This window comes from Cucumis sativus, unplaced genomic scaffold (genome assembly GCF_000004075.3).
Source record: "Cucumis sativus cultivar 9930 unplaced genomic scaffold, Cucumber_9930_V3 scaffold38, whole genome shotgun sequence".
Classification (NCBI taxonomy): domain Eukaryota; kingdom Viridiplantae; phylum Streptophyta; class Magnoliopsida; order Cucurbitales; family Cucurbitaceae; genus Cucumis; species Cucumis sativus.
Window position 1 is genome coordinate 196,655 of NW_022279547.1, and position 18,423 is coordinate 215,077.

At 33.3% G+C, this 18,423-nt stretch overlaps 2 pseudogenes; both read right to left on the reverse strand.

Annotated features, from left to right (window-relative positions):
• The window catches only part of LOC116405843, a 35,418-nt pseudogene extending 34,343 nt beyond the window's left edge, over nucleotides 1-1,075 (reverse strand).
• A 13,596-nt stretch (nucleotides 1,076-14,671) lies between these two features.
• Nucleotides 14,672-18,423, reverse strand: part of LOC116405844 — a 133,422-nt pseudogene continuing 129,670 nt past the window's right edge.

An 18,423-nucleotide genomic window follows, 5' to 3' on the forward strand; every position in this document is an offset into this window, starting at 1 on the left:
CAAAAATGAATGGCTTAAAAACAACAAATACAAAAGCATCAAAGTAAAAGATGAAATGAATTCATGTTACCTAAAGGTTTTAGCTAATAGATCCCACAAAGATTTGCTAGATGTATCTGGATTCCTCTTCAAAGCATGAAGGCAGTGCACTGTGATCAAGATGGTTCTAATGGTATCCTCAAAGCTCTTTCTAGGCTTCTGAAGTGTAATCCACACATTCTCTTTGGAAAGCACCGATATCTCTGGCTTTGAACCAGAAATATTAAATCTCCATGCGGTAACCTGTTTATAAACCTTTTGAAGTCCATTATCAACTGTACCATGGAGGAAAACAGGTTCTTGACTGCCCTCCAGTCTCTCCCCTTCATCCCATTTAATCGGCAAAATAGAGAATGAAATAGGTTCTTCCTTGTGATCCACAAAGTGATAATTTGAGACAGGTGGTACTGGTAAGGTCTCAGCCTCATCATCTGAAGACGCCATTACTCTATTGTAGTTCCAGTCCTGCTACTTAACAACTAAATTCAATGAGTGGAATAACAAAATAAAAAATGACTAAAAATCCGACCTACAATGAAAGAGAATACTTCACTTTCCCTTAAGACTAGAACAAACACCCGTTCTTGAAACAGGAATAGGATTGATCATAGTGACATATCCATACGAAGTAATCCCTAAAATGCAAATACAAAAAGGGTAATTGAGAGGGACGAAGAAGGTACCTGAATGGCCTTCGGTTGAGAGCCAATCCCTACAAGAAGCTATTCAAACTCGGGAAATGGCAATACCGAACAATTTCAACAATGTTAGCAGCGAAGATAGCAAAGGAAGAATGGGAACAGATTGTAAACAAGAATCGGATACCAGCAGCCCTACGGAAGAAAGTCAGGCAGAAGTTGGGGAGGTGAAAATTAGTTCGCGACGGAACCGGCGAAGAAGAGAGCAATATTCTTTGGGGAAAAGAAGTTACCAAAAAATTGTGAAAACTGAAAGCCACAGAATCGGTAAATTATAAAAAAGATACGAAGAGGATGTTTTGGAGGCAAGAGGGAGGGGATGTTCGGGGTAAGAGGTAGAATAGAGATACTACGGGGTCGTTTTGGACTAAAATTATGGCCCTTATTTGTAAACATTATTTCAATAAAAGCAGTTACTCTAAACACTTAAGTAAAATAAACTAGAATAATCATCACGGTTGGGTTGGATTAAATTAGAGGAAAAAAATACTGATCTGGTTCACCCAACCCTATTATGCATATAATATATATAATTGAATGTAAGAAGGGGTAGAATTCAAAAACAAAACTTTGTAACTCACGTTCTACTATTAAAATTACCATTTTATTCATCATTTTCTTCCCAACACTTGAAGTTGCATCATTTCTTTCATCTTTATTATTTCTTCTCTATTTGTGTTCTTTATGTACTCTTTGCTCTAAAAGACCATATTCAATTTTCTTTAACATCTCAAGTTATTGGTATTCAAAATTTTAGGGACATACATTAGACAGGTTGATATAATGACCCCTCATGGACACCCATTATGTCCATTTTTTCTAAGCTTTTCTCTTTGTTTATGTTGTCCTTTTTAAGCTTAAGAAAGTCTTTGTGCTAGGGTTGCTGCATATATCTTGATTTCTCTTTACCATTTGGGCTAAGAAGAGTCGATATTCAAAGGATTCATTCCTATGTGCGTGTGGCTGTTGTTCGTGTGAATGCTTGGCTAAAGATTAATTTGAAACCAATCTAATGACATTGCTTTAGGAGATCCTAAAGTTGGCTCTATCGAGAAGGGATATCTCATCAACTTAGGGGGAGTCTAAGTTTATTCGTGAAGGGAGTTCACAAGTAAAGAGGAATGATTAATCAAGAATTTCTATTATTTAGGGGAGTTTGAGTAGTTATTCACTAATAGTAGCATACTTAAGGGGAGCCTAAGTATTAAAGAGAATGTTTCCCAAGTGTCCAGTGAATTAGTTCTACGATTGTCTTTGTGAGCGGAAGAGTGTTTTATACAAGTACAACTTTATAATTGCTTGACTTATTGATTTCCGTGGATTAACTTTCCCGGACACAATTCTCGTGTGTTTTTTCGTTTACTTCTTGTTGTTTTGTTATTATCTCTCATCTTGGTTATTGTTTGACAATATATTTCGTAGTAAAGAACAGTCATTACTGTTTTTCATGTTTATAAGTTTATGTTTCTATTGTTGAGAAAAGTAAAACATGTGTAATTTTGTCTCATAATTTTTTCAATTAATTGTAAATAATTAACGTTAATGAAATATAAAATAAAGAAGTAAACACATTCTTTAAAGGAATCTAAAGAGTTGGAATGTAAAAGAATTTCTCATTTCGTATTCTCAAAAAGTTTAACAATTTTGTTTTAATAATAATCAGCTTATCTTTCCATTTAAAAAAAATATGAAAAGTTTAGTATTTCAAAACACAAAAGGAAAGAAAAGCACAGTCCAAAGCGGATTAAGGGAGAATATTACTAGGCTACTTCGTCACGGAACAAATTTGGTTAATTTATATATATAAAAGAACAATCAAAAGTATTTATCGTCCATATAAAAATAAAATAAAAGTTCATGAAGCCATTGTTATTTTTTCACAAGTTCCATGATTTCGTGGTTGGTTTCGAATTTTTTTGGATGAGTATTGAATTCCGACATATCTTCCTCATATTCTCACAACTTCTTGTTTGTGATTTCTTCATCTCTTGTTCCATAATTTCTTCCTTGTACGTCATCTTTCATCTTCTTTATTTTTCTTCTTCTTTTTTACTAAATGACTGTGTTCCAAAATCTAAACAATCCGTCATCTATCTCATATAGATCACTATCACTGTCTATCCTAAATAGATAAGTAATAGATTCAAACGGATCACTTACCAACATTTAAACGATTGTGTATCAATATCTAAACGATATTTTAGACTATATTATACTATCGTTTAAATTAGAAGCTTTTTTTGTGTATGTTTGTGGTCAATTAATTCCGAGGTATTTTTGTTATTTTACGTTATGAACTTGTGGGCTCTTTCCTTTTTCAAAATTGTTCTATATGGTGCAAATAATTTTGCATTTTGTTCTACTTTTGGGGGAAAAAACCAACAAATTATCTTAAATTTATCCTACGTTGTTTTATACTTTAAAGACAAACTTAAATTATCCTGATTAATTTATTTTACATAAATGATAATTCAAAGAAAAAAACACTCATTGTGTTTGTTATGGATTTTAATACTATAAAATAAGAATAAAGAAAATACATCAGAACAATGAAACAACACAAAAGAGAATAATAGAGAGAGGAGAAAACATGGAAAGCAATTGAACTCAATTATGGTATATCTAAGAAAGACATCACATATCTCTAATTATAAGACATGTCATGTCATGGTACAAATTACAATATGAATCTTAGTAGGATGAATGTTACAACATGGAATTGAATGAGAGTTATATGACGATTGATAACCTATGTTGGTTATGGATAGATGTACATTTACAATATATAACTATATTTGCAATACTCCCTTTTAGATTTCTATATTATCTATAGTATATATAAAAGCTTGAATGAGGAGAAATTTTTTTCTTCCATTTTTGACCTTCCTTTAGAAGTAGCTTCTATAATTAGGTAGATGACAATGTTGTCCTTTTCTATTTTTATGCTAATTGAAAAAAAAAATGGTCCTTAATAGTTGGCCAACAACGGTCATTGATACTTGCCAGCAACAGTCATAAAAAACAGCCGACAAAAGTTTACCGACAATGGTTGAGGAAAGTTAACCAGTAATGGGTCATCGAAAATGTCAACAACGAAAGCTGGCCAACAATGCTAGTCGATCAACAATAAACAAAAGTTGTCTAGCAATAGTCGCTGAAAAATGGTCGACGATTTCAGAGGTTGACCAGCAGCGATTACGGGAAAAATGGTACAAGGAAGTTACTGCTAGTGATAAAAAAAAATAGTTGCCATAAAAAAGTTCATCAGAAGTTGATCGACGATGGTTGTTAGAAAAAGATTGTCGGGTTCGATCAACAATGGTTGTCGAAAAAACAGTAGATGAAAGTTGACCGTCGAAGATTGCTAAAAAATAGTAGCCAGAAAAGCAGTAACCACAGGTTCGCCGACGACTATTAATGGTGGTCAATAATTTTCTTGTGACTATTGCCATAAAACAAGCATTCGAAGTTTGGTCAACTACAATTGTCAAAAACTAGTCATCAGAGGTTGGTCGGAAGCGATTAATGGTGGTCAACTTACTCTAACTCGATAACACTTATACTCAAATGAACTCCCTTTTTCAACAAGGCTCTTTTTCAATAGGACTTACCTTTTGGATCTAGGTCTTACATACATACATACATATATATATATACATACATACATACATATATATATATATATATATATATATATATATATATATTTATTTATTTATTTATTTATTTATATTATTAGTTTAGTAAATGGAAAAGAAGTAGCTCAGAGACTTACTCCTCATCCTCACTTCATTCAACTTCAGTCTTCACATCACTCCTTATCTCTCTGACTCACTCTCTCCCTCTCGTTTGGATCTCTCATCTCTAGTGTTCACAATCTCCGACGTTCGCCATCTTCTTCTCAACTCGACAACCCAACCCAACTTATTCCATAATTTAAGGGTTTGATTGGGTTGGTTAAAAATACTATTTGGGTTATTCATATTGTCAATCCAACCAAGCTAAAAATATGGGTTGGGTTAGGAATGTCGTCCAACCCAACTCAATCCGTTTACACTCCTCCACTCTTTCATGTAGTTGTTATGATATAATGCACACCCTTTCTAACTTTTCTTTCACCCAGTTCGTCGTAAAAATGGTAAATATGATGAAGATTTGGTAAATTGTGAAGCCTTAAATCTATGACACACTTTCAAGTAATATGTCAATATGTCTTTTTTGATTTCAAATTGAATCATTTGTGAAATCTCCAATCTTATAATGAAGTTCGAATTCACTTTTTTATTTCTTTGTCTTCTGTAGTGACCAATTGAATAGTTTTTTTTTTCTGTTCATAAAATCATTGTAATATCATGTCAATTACAATAAAAAACAATAAAAAAAACAAATTATTTAAACTTCATAAAAACAAACTATTGAAAGACAAAAATAAAATCAATTACAGTTTCTTTTCTATGAAATACAAAAATTTGTATGAAAATGTAAATATTTTATTGAGGGTAAATTGTTTACTCTTTTTGAAAATTCCCCATTTTCTATATATGTGTGTGTATGTGTATATATATTTATAAAGGGGCTGTGGGAGAAACATCATCTGCCCCTTTTAGTGAATGATTATAGGGATATTTTACCTAATTTCACCTTTTAAAAAAAAATTAAAATCTCACCTACTTTTCAAAGTAAAATTTCTTTTTTAAAAAATAGATTTTATCCTTAAAATCTAAAATTCACCCTAAAAGAAGGAAGAAAAAATCTTCCATATTTTTGTGCATACACGTTTAAAGTTGATTTTTTTTTAAAAAAAAATGAAATCTCTCCTATTTTGTGGATACAACTATAAAAAGAATCGGGTGATCTCTAAAGTTTTATTTATCATTAAACAAAAACTAAAATTTTATTAAAAAATAGTATTCACTTAAAAAATTTAAATTATGAGAGTAGTTTAAAATTTGGTTTATTTTAATACATGATTTAAGACCCAAATTTAACCGTAAAAATAATTGACTAAGTGTCAAAGGTTTAAGGACAAAGCGTTTAGAGGTTATAGGGTGATGTGTAGGCAGCCAAAAGAAGGAAATATAACCTCTAAAGTGGTTATTTAGGCGTTTGGACAAGGTAGGTAGCTAAGCTTGAGTGTGTGTTTGGCTAGGCGACAATGCTTGTCCGTAGAGGTTATTGGATGGTGAAGAGTGTCCCTAGGCGATCGAGAGCAAAAGAGGTTAGCAAGGCTATGCGAGAAAGTTTTTTAGGGCGAGGAAAGCTTGTCATTTAGAGGTTATTAAGCGTTAAGATGCTAGGCGAGAAAGCTAGACAACATGATGTTGGGCGAGTAGACTTGCACGCGAGGAAGGAGTGCTTGCGGCCATGTTTGAAGTTAGTTAGGTGTTTATCTTGATGTTCCACACTTACGTGTTTTGGTTAGACAAGATAATGAAGAGGTGGAGTCCATGGGTACTTTACAAGTGTTCTCTACATACTTAAGTTAAATTTCGGCAAGTAGGTCGTGTCAATAAAGGCTCATGTAAGACTCAATATAAATAAGAAACTTTAGAATGACATTTCTCCTATCATACTTGTGCGTTTTGGTTGAAATTACTCTCAATAGTTCACAAATTGACTCTAGTTTCTAGAGTAGGGCTACCGGATAAATTTGAGTAAAGGAGGTCTGAGTTTGAGTCGACGAGAGGGAGAATTATCAGCTTTCAGAGGAATCTGACACTAGAAGAAATTTACCATTTAATGTCGGTTTTAAACCGACATTAATGACCTTTGGTGTCGGTTCGGAACCGACATCTATGCTAGCCTTATTAAAGGCCTTTAATGTCGTTTTTACTTTGATATCGATTTAAAAACGACATCAAAGACATCATTAATGTCGGTTTAAAAGCGACATTAATGACCATTGATGTCAGTTTTAAACTGACAATTTTTATGGTGTTATTGTTGACCTTTAGTGTCGGTTTGCCTTTTATGTCGTTTTTAAACTGACATTAAAATCTTGTTTTTGGATCTATTTTTACAAAATTTATTTTTATTTAATTGTTGCATTGTTGTCTATTTTTTATAAACTGACATTAGATACGTGTAAATAAATATTTTTTTGCTCACTCCAACAAATCAATAAAATTAATATTATTTTAGAAACTACAATATTTTTCTTTTACATTTGTATACAGAAAATGAAATCTTAATATTGCGTTTGTATATACATTCTATAATAATACATGAAACTAGATCCTAATACAAGACTTAAATAAGAAATCTTAAACGCCTTCACAATCTTCAACTTTCAACGATCGCTTCCATCTACACAATCGCTTAGCTTAGTTTGGCTGGCTATCTAAGACCAAAATATACTTTACAACCTGAGGAAGATTAAATCTAGAATCTGCAAAATTAGTACATATTATTTAAAATCAAACTAAACAGACTGCAATCTAAATGTGGAAAATTAAAAATTACTACAAAGTTTTCGTAAAGTAAATAATGTAGCAACAACAAAGAAGACGATTGAAATGACAACTCAAAAGTACTGCAGAAATAAAGAAGAAAATTAGCTTTTATCAAACAACTCGTTAACCTGATTTGGTTCTTCAAAGATCAACAACAAAAAGAGGAATACAACTAAAGAATAATTATACTATCCTCGACTCTGACTTCAAAGCAAATTTTAAATGTTCAATTTAGCAATGTTAGTCTACAGGCTTCTTACTCTTAATTGTATAAATTTACCCATCAATAACAACATTGTTTTTATAGAGAAAGTTGAATAATGGAGATGATAAATAATCTTACAAACTCCTATTGGATCGTTTTTCCTTTCAAATGAAAATAGTTAATGAATTTCATATATCGAAGGTGAAAATCCCAAATAGTAAAAGAACATGGAATATAAGGAAGTCTATACTCCACTAGCTAGGTATTGATCAAAGATAAATATATGGAAAAATAGATGCAACCTACAAATATATCAAAACAGACTAATACTCAAACTAAACTAAAGAAAACAAAAACATTACTACTAAAATTAACTAAAAGATAAAATAAAACACAATTGAAAACAATTAATTACCAAGACTAATCTCAATCGAAAACCAAAACGCATCACATTCTAAAGATATTTTGCTTCACATAACACTCCAAATAGCTATACCAAAAAAAAAAAAAAACATAAATATCTACAAAATAAATTTGATCCTAGCATAAAAAGCATCATATGCATCAATTTACAAGTAATAGGATGTGCGAGTTAGAAATTAATATATGATGAGCATTGACAGATAGCATGTGAAATGAAGTGCTACATCTTTATTAAAAGGAACAAGATTTCAATAAAATCGAATCTTTAATGCATCACCATTCTCATAAAATGCTAAACAAATCTTCATAATCGCTTAGCTTGGCTGGCTATGTAAGACCAAAATATATACTTTACAACATGAGGAAGATTAAATCCATAATCTACAAAATTATGTTGACAGAGGCCAACATTTGCTCCATCCACAATAGCATCACAATGATTATGTACTTCTATGAGTGCAACACGCCCGTGGCCATATTTTATAACGTTATATATATATATGTATATATATGTATATATATATAACGAAAATTTTATGAACCTACGCATGCACACATTTAATAATAATTACTTACTCTGCATTTTTCATTTTGGCAAATCCACCAACAAGAATGGTGTAAGTTACCAAGCTCATTTCTATGCCTCCTTCTCTTCTTTCATTTTTCTAACAAAAGATGGTATGAATAATGTTGCACATCATTAAAGCTTACTATTATCGCAAAACGACACACTTGAAAAATATTTAGATTGAATTAATATAGTAAATATACTTTTGCAATGACATATCTACCATCAAAATATATATTTCAAGCATAAAATACTTAATTGGCCTTCTATACAAATCAATCAAACTTTAACCATATTCAAAACTAGAATGGGTGACCTTTATGTCAATAAATGAAGCAAAAATATTAAGCTAACATTGAGATCAAATTAACATATGACGAAAGAAAGGGAGAAAATAGGAGTAGTTATTACTTTGTGTAGACATGAGACCATGGTTCTATTTCCCTAGCTCGCATATTTTCAAAGATTTCACGTGCACCGTTCATATCACCTCTCCTTGTGTAGTAATTCACCATCAAACCATACTCTTTCCTAGAAGGATTAATGATAATAGATTTAATCCTAAAAAAAAAAAAAAAAGATCAAACCAATTAATATGAAAATGCTCAAATTTAGACTTTTCACTTTTTATGTATAAAATTCAGCAAAAGGTGAATGTGAGATGTCTCAAAGCTTCATTGCTTACATTCATGCTCATGAACAGATCATTGTTGGTGCAAGTTTGAATGAATGAACTCGAACACGCACGATCAAAGCAATACAATTGAGATTCTTACCTTGTCTGTATGATGTTGCACAGTTATATTACATTGTCCAGTAGATACGTCCCAAATTTTGATTTGCTTATCAAGAATTTGAAATAAAATAACTCCAAGATGCAAGTGGGTCAACAATTTTAAGTGAAATGATTAAAATGGGAAATTGAATGAGCCTTAACAAGAAAACTAGCAGCTTACAATTCTACACAATAACAAAGACTATATTCAAACTTCTTAAAGAAACCACAGTGCTTCTAAGTCCACAAAGGAAGATGTAGTTATCAATTTACTAAAAATACAATATCTGGTCTTGTATTATTAACAAGATACATAAGTGTAACAATTGCACTAAGATATGGTACTTATAGGTCAAGAAGTTCTTCATTATCAACTCGGGGTTGAAATATATATTGCTTTACATCTAGTAAACGAACTTGCATTGGAATGTTCAATGGATGTGCTTTATCCATATAAAGTCTTTTAAAAAAATTTCCAATATAAGTTGATTGATAAACAAATATCTCATCTGCCAAATGCTCAAATTGCAAACTGAGGCAAAAATTTGTATTTCCGAGGTCTTTCATCTTGAATTCTTTCTTAAGATATTTTATTGTCTTTGAAAGCTCTTCAAGAGTTCAGACTATATTTAAGTCATCAACATATAGAGTTATAATAGCAAATCTTGGCTATGATTTATTTATAAAAATGCATGGACATATTTGAATATTTTGATATCCTTCTTTCAACAAATATTCACTCAGATGATTATATACCACATTAGTATTGATTGTTTTAATCCATATAATGATCTCTGTAACTTTATTGAATATAGTTCTCGAAAACTTGATTTATATATTTCAAGTATCTTAAATCCTTCTAGAACTTTTATTTAAATATCATTATCAAGAGATCCATATAAATATGTTATGACTACATCCATAAGATGCATGTCCAAATTTTTATACACAACCAAGCCAATAAAAAATCTTAATGTGATTTCAATCCACCATCAGAGAATATGTCTCCTCATGGTCAATACCAGGTCTTTGTGAAAAACCTTGTGCAACTAATCTTCCTTCATCTCTTGCAATCTCATTATCTTCATTTCTTTTTCTCACAAATATCCATTTATATTCCACAGGTTTGACACCTTTTGCTGTTTGGACTACTGATTCAAAAACTTGACATTTTGAAAGTGAATTTAATTTTGCCTCAATTGATTCTTTCCACAAAGACCAATCTTTTCTCTGTCGACATTCTTCAACGAATTTTGGTTATGGATCTTCATTTTTTAATATAGTATCAAGTGCAAACTATTATCAACAACTGCATTAATTATATTCCATCTCTTTCCTGTCTTAGTTGTTTTATCTTCTTCGATATTTTGTGCCATAGGATTTCTTCTGGAACATCCATATCCTTAATCGAGTTATTGACTCAATTTCTATTTCAAGGATTTTTATCTTTAATGACAAGTTGTTATGTTGGGATATCAATTTTTTATGAGACATTTGCAACTCTGATATGTGTTTTAGTTACTTTCTTTGCATCTACAAATGCATCTAGTAACTGATTTGCTATATATATTTTGCAAATGAATTATTTTATGAACTTCAAGTTCACATTGATCTGTACGAGGATCCAAATGAGACAATAATGATACATTTCATGTAATTTCTTTTTCCAATTTTTTTAATTTCTCCTTATAACGTTGAAAAATTTGTCTAATTAAAATGATAATCAATAAATCATGTAGACCCGTAAGAGGTTCAAGATTTCAAGATATTTAATAATTTATGGAGAATCGAATCCAACATATATTTCTAGCCTTCTTTGAGGATCCATCTTAGTACGTTGTAATAGAGCAATTGGAACATATATGACACATCCAAAAATTCTCAAATCCCTAGAAGAAATTTTGCCTTTAATGTCAGTTGTCAACTGACGTCTTTGCAAGCATTATAAAAGGCCTTTAATGTCGATTTGACTTTAATGTTGGTTTAGAAACGACATTAAAGGCCTCTTTAATGTCGGTTTAAAACCGACATCAAAGGCCTTTAATGTCAATTTAAAATCAATATCTTTGATGGTTTTATTGAAGGTCTTGAATGTCCTTGGCCTTTGATTTTGATTTTAAACCGACATTAAAGAGGCCTTTGATGTCATTTCTAAACTGACATTAAAGACACCTTTAATGTCATTTTTAAAACGACATCAAAACCTTGTTTCTGGCCCATTTTTAAATTTATTTTTATTATATTGTTGCATTATTGTCCATTTTTTATGACATCAAAACCGATATTATTTGTCTCGAATTATGAGAGGAAATGTTCATCATCGTATATTGTGAAAAATGTAAAAAAAATTGTTGGCACGCTTGCTAGCTATAGAATGCTAGAGCTACTACTCCATGGCAAACCTTATACACATCAAATACACTTTTCCACACTTCTTCCATATAGAATTAAACAAATACATATAATCCAACACCTATATATATTCACATATCAAATAAATGCATGTTGTCCTCTATGACAAACCAATAGGATTCCTATTTCACCCGCAATGAATAAGATCCAACACATAATATACCAACACACTTTTTCACACTTCCATAAAGTACTACAACAAATACACATCATCCAACACACACACACACATATATATATTCACATATCAAATAAACACACTATATCCGATGACTATAAGTGAAAACTCAAAATCTAAAAATAATAACATCACGAAAGGGGCGTACATTTGCATAAGAGAGTTCTTTCCTAAACAAGGAACAATCATTTCTACATTTATGTATCTTCTCGTACTTCATTCCAAGAGTACACAAAATCTTTTTGCTTCATAAGTAGAAGTAGGGATTTCATTAGGAGTAGGTAAGATGTCACCAATTAATTTTAACAACTCCGTGATACTCTTTTCACTCCATCCAAATTTAACTTTCAAATTATATAATTTTATCAATGTAGATATTTTGGTAAAAATTTTACAATTAGGATATAATGGTTTCTTGGCATCATCTAGTAGTTTCTCAAAATTTTCTAACTTGGTCATTAAAATAATTGTGTGCACCCTCAAACATCCCAATTATGTCACCAACATCAAACATCCCAATTATGTCATCAACATCATCCACGTTAATTTCTTCTCTTGCACTACTAAAGACACTTTCATTGTTTCTCTTCATTGGTAGTGATTCACCATGAAAAATTCATACTTGATAACTCTTATCGATGCCGTTAAAAAATAATAAGTGATCTCTAATTGTATTCACATGTAAAGTCTTTGCATTTACGCACTTTAAACGAGAACAAGTCATGATGTTCGATGTCTTCGAATGTTTCAACCCATTTTTAATAAACATCTCAACCCCAACAACATAATCAGTTAACATTCTATTATTTTTCATCCATGGCTTATCCATATTATATAAGGATGCAATTTAATCTACAAAAAAATGTCAAAAAAACAATAAGGAATATTTAAGTAATCTTACACTTGTGAACTCAACTATAATCAACAATAATACCTAAAAAGTTGAAGACTAAATATAATTAATGTAAATTTCTATATACACCCAACAACCAAACAATTAGAATAAAGCAAGACTATCAAATAAGCACATATGAAAAAGAAATTAAATTCTTATCCACATTCCAAAAACGTACTAACAAGTTCTATATAAACCCAAACAACCAAAAAGTTCTATATACACTCAAACAACTACAAAACTCGTAATCATATCACTCAATCAACTAACAAGCAAATCTCAAATTAAAACCATCGACGAAGACCAAACACAAACTTCTAACCATCATTATGACATTATAATTCCAAATGAATGGAAGTAATTAGTTTGATTTTCTTTTACTAACAATTTGAGGTGTGTTAAAAAGCCCTCCGACACGCTTAAATACTGACAACATATACCAAGTACCAAATATATCTACAAAAGACCGATGAGCAACTTAAAAAAAAAGAAGAGAAACTTCAATTAAATACAAAAAGTGCATGTGCACTCGTGTGCATGAGTATATTATCATCGCACAATCAATTAAAATATACTGCATGCATGCTCCAAGATTTTGTAATATTGAAGCACAAACCAATTCAATAATTACAAATCGAAAGCATCCATTCATTCTTTGGATACACAAGCGTAAAAAAAACTTTTCAAAATCTTAAAGATAATACAAATAAATAAAAATACGGATTTAATTTTCATGGAGTATGAATCATTACCTCTCCTTACCCTTCTTTAAGAATCACTTAAGCAACTTCTTCCTAGCAATTGGAAGATATGTTAGAAAACAATACAAATTAGCATAGAACATCACAGTAAACAAAAATGTTCAGAGTAACGTACACAAAAGTATAAGAGTTTATCTTTTTTAAAGCTACAAACTAATGGGTTCACCAGATATCTCATCAAATAGGTTCACCGGTGACTGCTGAAACGTGTGGGTTGTAACTGCTGAATCAGAATCAGTCCGATTTTAGGTGGGTATCTAACCGAATGGGTTCAGAGTTGGAGATTTGTGGGTGGTGAATGCTGAATCTGGCTATCTCACAAACACGATTCACTGGAGAGAAAAATATTTTGATGGTGGTCGTGAGAGCTGGGCACAAACGTAGATGAAGGTGGATGAAGGAAATGATTGATTTCAATATAACACCCCAAAACTAGTAAGTTAACTTTAATGTGTGTTATATTGAAATTTTTTAGGTGTTATGTGTGAAATTATTTGATTTGTGGAAGTTAAGTACGTTGGAGTGATATGTGGTTAATTCTGAAATTTGAAATCCTATTGTTAAAGTGGTGATTTTTGGATTGATTGGTTGGTAAATTAAATTTGTAAAGTTTGAAGTATTATGAGTAATTATTGTTTATCAGTATAAGCAAAGTTATAGAGGAATAAGAATAATTATATTATGGGATAATATAATTATTCATAATATAATTATTATGGAAAAGAGAGAAGTTATTGATGATATATTGAGTCGGTAATGAAGAAAGAGAAAAATTATTTGAAATAGAAAAAAATGAGTTCGTTGGGGAAATTAAATAATGATAATAAAGATAATGACAATAGTAATGATAATAATACTGTATTATTATTATTATTGTATATATTAAATAAGCCTCTTTCATTTTTCATGTCCATCTTCTCCACCCCTCTTTCTTCTTCATTCAACCCTAGAGCAGTCGCCCCACTTCAGCCATCGTCGCGCACAACACTCCAGTGAGAGAGTCCTCGTCACGGTCGCATAGTCGAAGCATCACGGTCACGAAGCACAACCGTTCGTTTCTCTCCAGCCGTGTCGACTCGTGTTGCATCGGACAGTCGAACGACCCCTATCTTCCGCCGTGCGCTCCTCCTTCGCGTCGTCGATCGTAACCCTCTCTTTTGTCGAAACCATCATCGGTCGTAGCCTCCACTTGCACAGCACCGCCGGACATCATCGCGCTTGACAGTCAAGGATGCAAGCCATGACAATTTTCTTTTCGCGAGCCACACGTCCAAGTCGCGTCAGTTCAAGCCGTGTCCTTTCACCGAGCCACGTGAGTCATCTCTGTTGATCCAAGCCGTTCCATGTAAGCCGTACGCGAGCCATACACAACTGAGTCGATCCTGTGTGAGCCGTATGCGAGCCGTGAGTCTCAAGACCCGAGCCGAAGCCTTGCTAGCCGAGCCACCTTCAGTTTTAGCCGTCTGCAACATATTTAAGCCCTTGGTGAGTTTTTGCTTAGTTCTTGTTGGGTTTGGTATGCCCAAATAATTATTGTTTTGGGTCTTAAATAAGTTAGCACTGGAATGAGTTGTATTATGTTTTTTGAAGGTTAAGGTGTGGTTGAGGAATTGAATTGTGCAAATTTCAATTTAAGGTTGTATTGAGATCAACTTTAAATCTTTGGGGTAAGTTTGATTGAATTGGTTGCCTAATTAAACAGTAAAGTGATAGATTGACAAAATTATTAAGTTTAATTTTGTTCATGTTTATGACTGAGTTTATTGTGAGGATTTGACTCTCAATCAGAGGAGTACTATTTCTTTTGTGAATCTACAGGTAAGAGATTTTTCGTACTAAACCCTACTTGGAAGTTGCATGTATGTTATGTATTGTTTAGTAGTGTAAGTAAGAGATGTATAATATGTCTATTTGAGATGGCCGTATAAATAGTTACTTAGTAAACCATATTATGATTTAGATATAATATTCTTTGTTGAGGCATGCTATGATCAAATATGTGACTTTTGAGTTATGTGTAACTGAGCTAAGATGTTGATGCTATGATAAGCATGTATAGGCTAGTGTTCTGTTAGTTTTGCCTGTTAGAGTCATATAGCTAGTCCTTTGACCCAACTAAGCAGGAAGGGGACTCCTTTTGTTTGGAGTCCAGCGTGTGAGAGCAGTTTCTAGAATCTCTAGCAAAAACTCGTTACTGCATCGGTCCTTACAGTGCCTAATGGATCTGGTAATTATGTGATATACAATGATGCCTCTAAGAAAGGACTGGGTTGCTTTTTGATGCAACAAGATATGATGGTTACTTATGCTTCTCGTCAGTTGAAAAGTCATGAGCAAAACTATCCTACACATGATTTAGAGTTGGCTGCAGTAGTTTTTTGCACTAAAGATTTAGAGGCACTATTTATACGGTGAGAAGATTCAGATCTTCACCGACCATAAGAGCTTGAAGTACTTCTTCACTCAGAAGGAGTTGAATTTGAGGCAGCGAAGATGGCTCGAGTAGGTTAAAGACTATGACTATGAGATTTTATACCACCCAGGTAAGGCGGATGTGGTAGTTGATGCTCTTAGTAGGAAGATATCACATTCTGCAGCACTCATTATTAGGCAGGTTCATTTGCATAGAGACCTTGAGAGAGTTGAGCTTGTAATTTTAGTAGGGGAAGTTACCTCACAGTTAGCTCAATTGTAAGTACAGCCAACTTTGAGGCAGAGAATTATTATTGCCCAGCTCACTAACCCTTATTTGGTGGATAAGCGTCGCTTAGTAGAAGGAGGGCAAGTTGAGGAGTTCTCTATATCCACTGATGAGGGACTCGTGTTTGACAAACGATTATGTGTGCCAGCAGACAATACAGTTAAGACCGAGTTGTTGACTGAGGCCCATAGTTCCCCATTTTCATCCTCAGACTGATGGTCAGATAGAGCGTTTGAATTAGATTCTGGAGGATATGTTGCGAGCTTGTGTGTTGGAGTTCTTAGGGAGTTGGGACTCCCACTTGAACTTGATGGAGTTCGCCTATAATAGCTACCATTGGCATGGCACCGTTTGAAGCTTTGTATGGTAAAAATTGTAGATTTCCGGTTTGTTGGGATGAGGTTGGTGAGCAGAGAATGTTAGGCCTTGAACTAGTTCAGCCCACCAACGAAGCCACACAGAAAATTTGAGCTCGCATATTGACAACACAGAGCAGACAGAGGAACTATGCTGATGAACGACGTAGGGATCTTGAGTTTGACGTAGGAGACATGATTTTTCTGAAGGTAGCACCTATAAAGGGTGTTCTAAGATTCGAGAAGAAAGGGAAGTTGAGTCCACGTTTTGTAGGGTCGTTTGAGATTCTTGAAAGGATTGGCCCTGTAGCTTATCATTTGGACTTGCCTCCGCAATTATCTGCAGTTCATGATGTGTTTCATGTCTCCATGCTGAGGAAGTATGTGGCAGATCCCTCACATATAGTCGACTACAAACCATTGCAAATTAACGACAACTTAAGCTATGAGGAGCGGCCAGTTGAGATTTTGGCTAAGGAAGTTAAACTGCTTTGTAACAGAGGAATTACATTGGTCAAGGTTTTGTGGCGAAACCACGAGGTTGAGGAAGCTACTTGAGAGAAAGAGGACAACATGAGAGCGCATTATCCCGAGCTATTCGAGGATTAGATCTTTCAAGGACGAAAGTTTCTCAAAGGAGGAAAGATTACAACACCCCAAAACTAGTAAGTTAACTTTAATGTGGGTTATATTAAAAAAAATTGGGTGTTATGTGTGAAATTATTTGATTTGTGGAAGTTAAGTGCGTTGGAATGATATGTGGTTAATTCTGAAATTTGAAATCATTTTGTTAAAGTGGTAATTTTTGGATTGATTGGTTGGTAAATTAAATTTGTAAAGTTGAAAGTATTATGAGTAATTATTGTTTATGGGTATAAGCAAAGTTATAGACGAATAAGAATAATTATATTATGGGATAATATAATTATTAAGGAAAAAGAGAAGTTATTGATGATGGATTGAGTTAGTAATGAAGAAAGAGAAAAATTAATTGAAATAGAAAAAATGAGTTCGTTGGGGAAATTAAATAATGATAATAAAGATAATGACAATAAATAATAATACTTATTATTATTGTATATATTAAATAAGTCTCTCTCGTATTTTGTGCTCATCTTCTCCACCCCACTCTTTCTTCTTCACCATTTAACCCTAGAGTAGCTGTCGCCCCGCTCCTCCAGCCATCATCGAATGCAGCACTCCGGTGAGAGAGTCCTTGTCTCAGTCGCATAGTCGAAGCGTCACGGTCACGAAGCACAACCGTTCGTTTCTCTCCAGCCGTGTCAACGCGTGTTGCATCGAACCGTCGAACAACCCCTGTCTTCCTCTGTGCGTTCCTCCTCCACATCATCGGTCAGAACCCTCTCTTCCGTCGAAACCATCACCCGTCGTTGCCTCCACTCGCACAGCACCGCCGGACATCATCGTGCTTGACAGTGAAGGATGCAAGCTGTGAAAGTTTTCTTTTTGCGAGCCACATGTCCAAGTCGTGTTAGTTCGAGTCGTATTCCTTCACCGAGCCTCGTGAGTCATCTCTGTGGATCCGAGCCGTTTCGTGTAAGCCATACGCGAGCCACGCGCAACTGAGCCATTCCTGTGTGAGTCGTATGCCAGCCGTGAGTCTCAAGACTCGAGCTGAAGCGTTGTTAGTCGAGCCACCTTCAGTTTTAGCCGTCTGCAACATATTTAAGCCCTTGGTGAGTTTTTGCTTAATTCTCGTTGGGTTTGGTACACCCAAATAATTATTGTTTTGGGTCTAAAATGAGTTAGCACTGGAATGAGTTGAATTATGTTGTTTGAGATGGTCGTATAAATAGTTACTTTGAAAACCATATTATGATTTAGATATAGTATTATTTGTTGAGGCATGCTATAATCAAATATGTTACTTTTGAGTTATGTGTAATTGAGCTAAGATGTTGATCTTATGATAAACATGTATAGGCTATAGTGTTCTGTT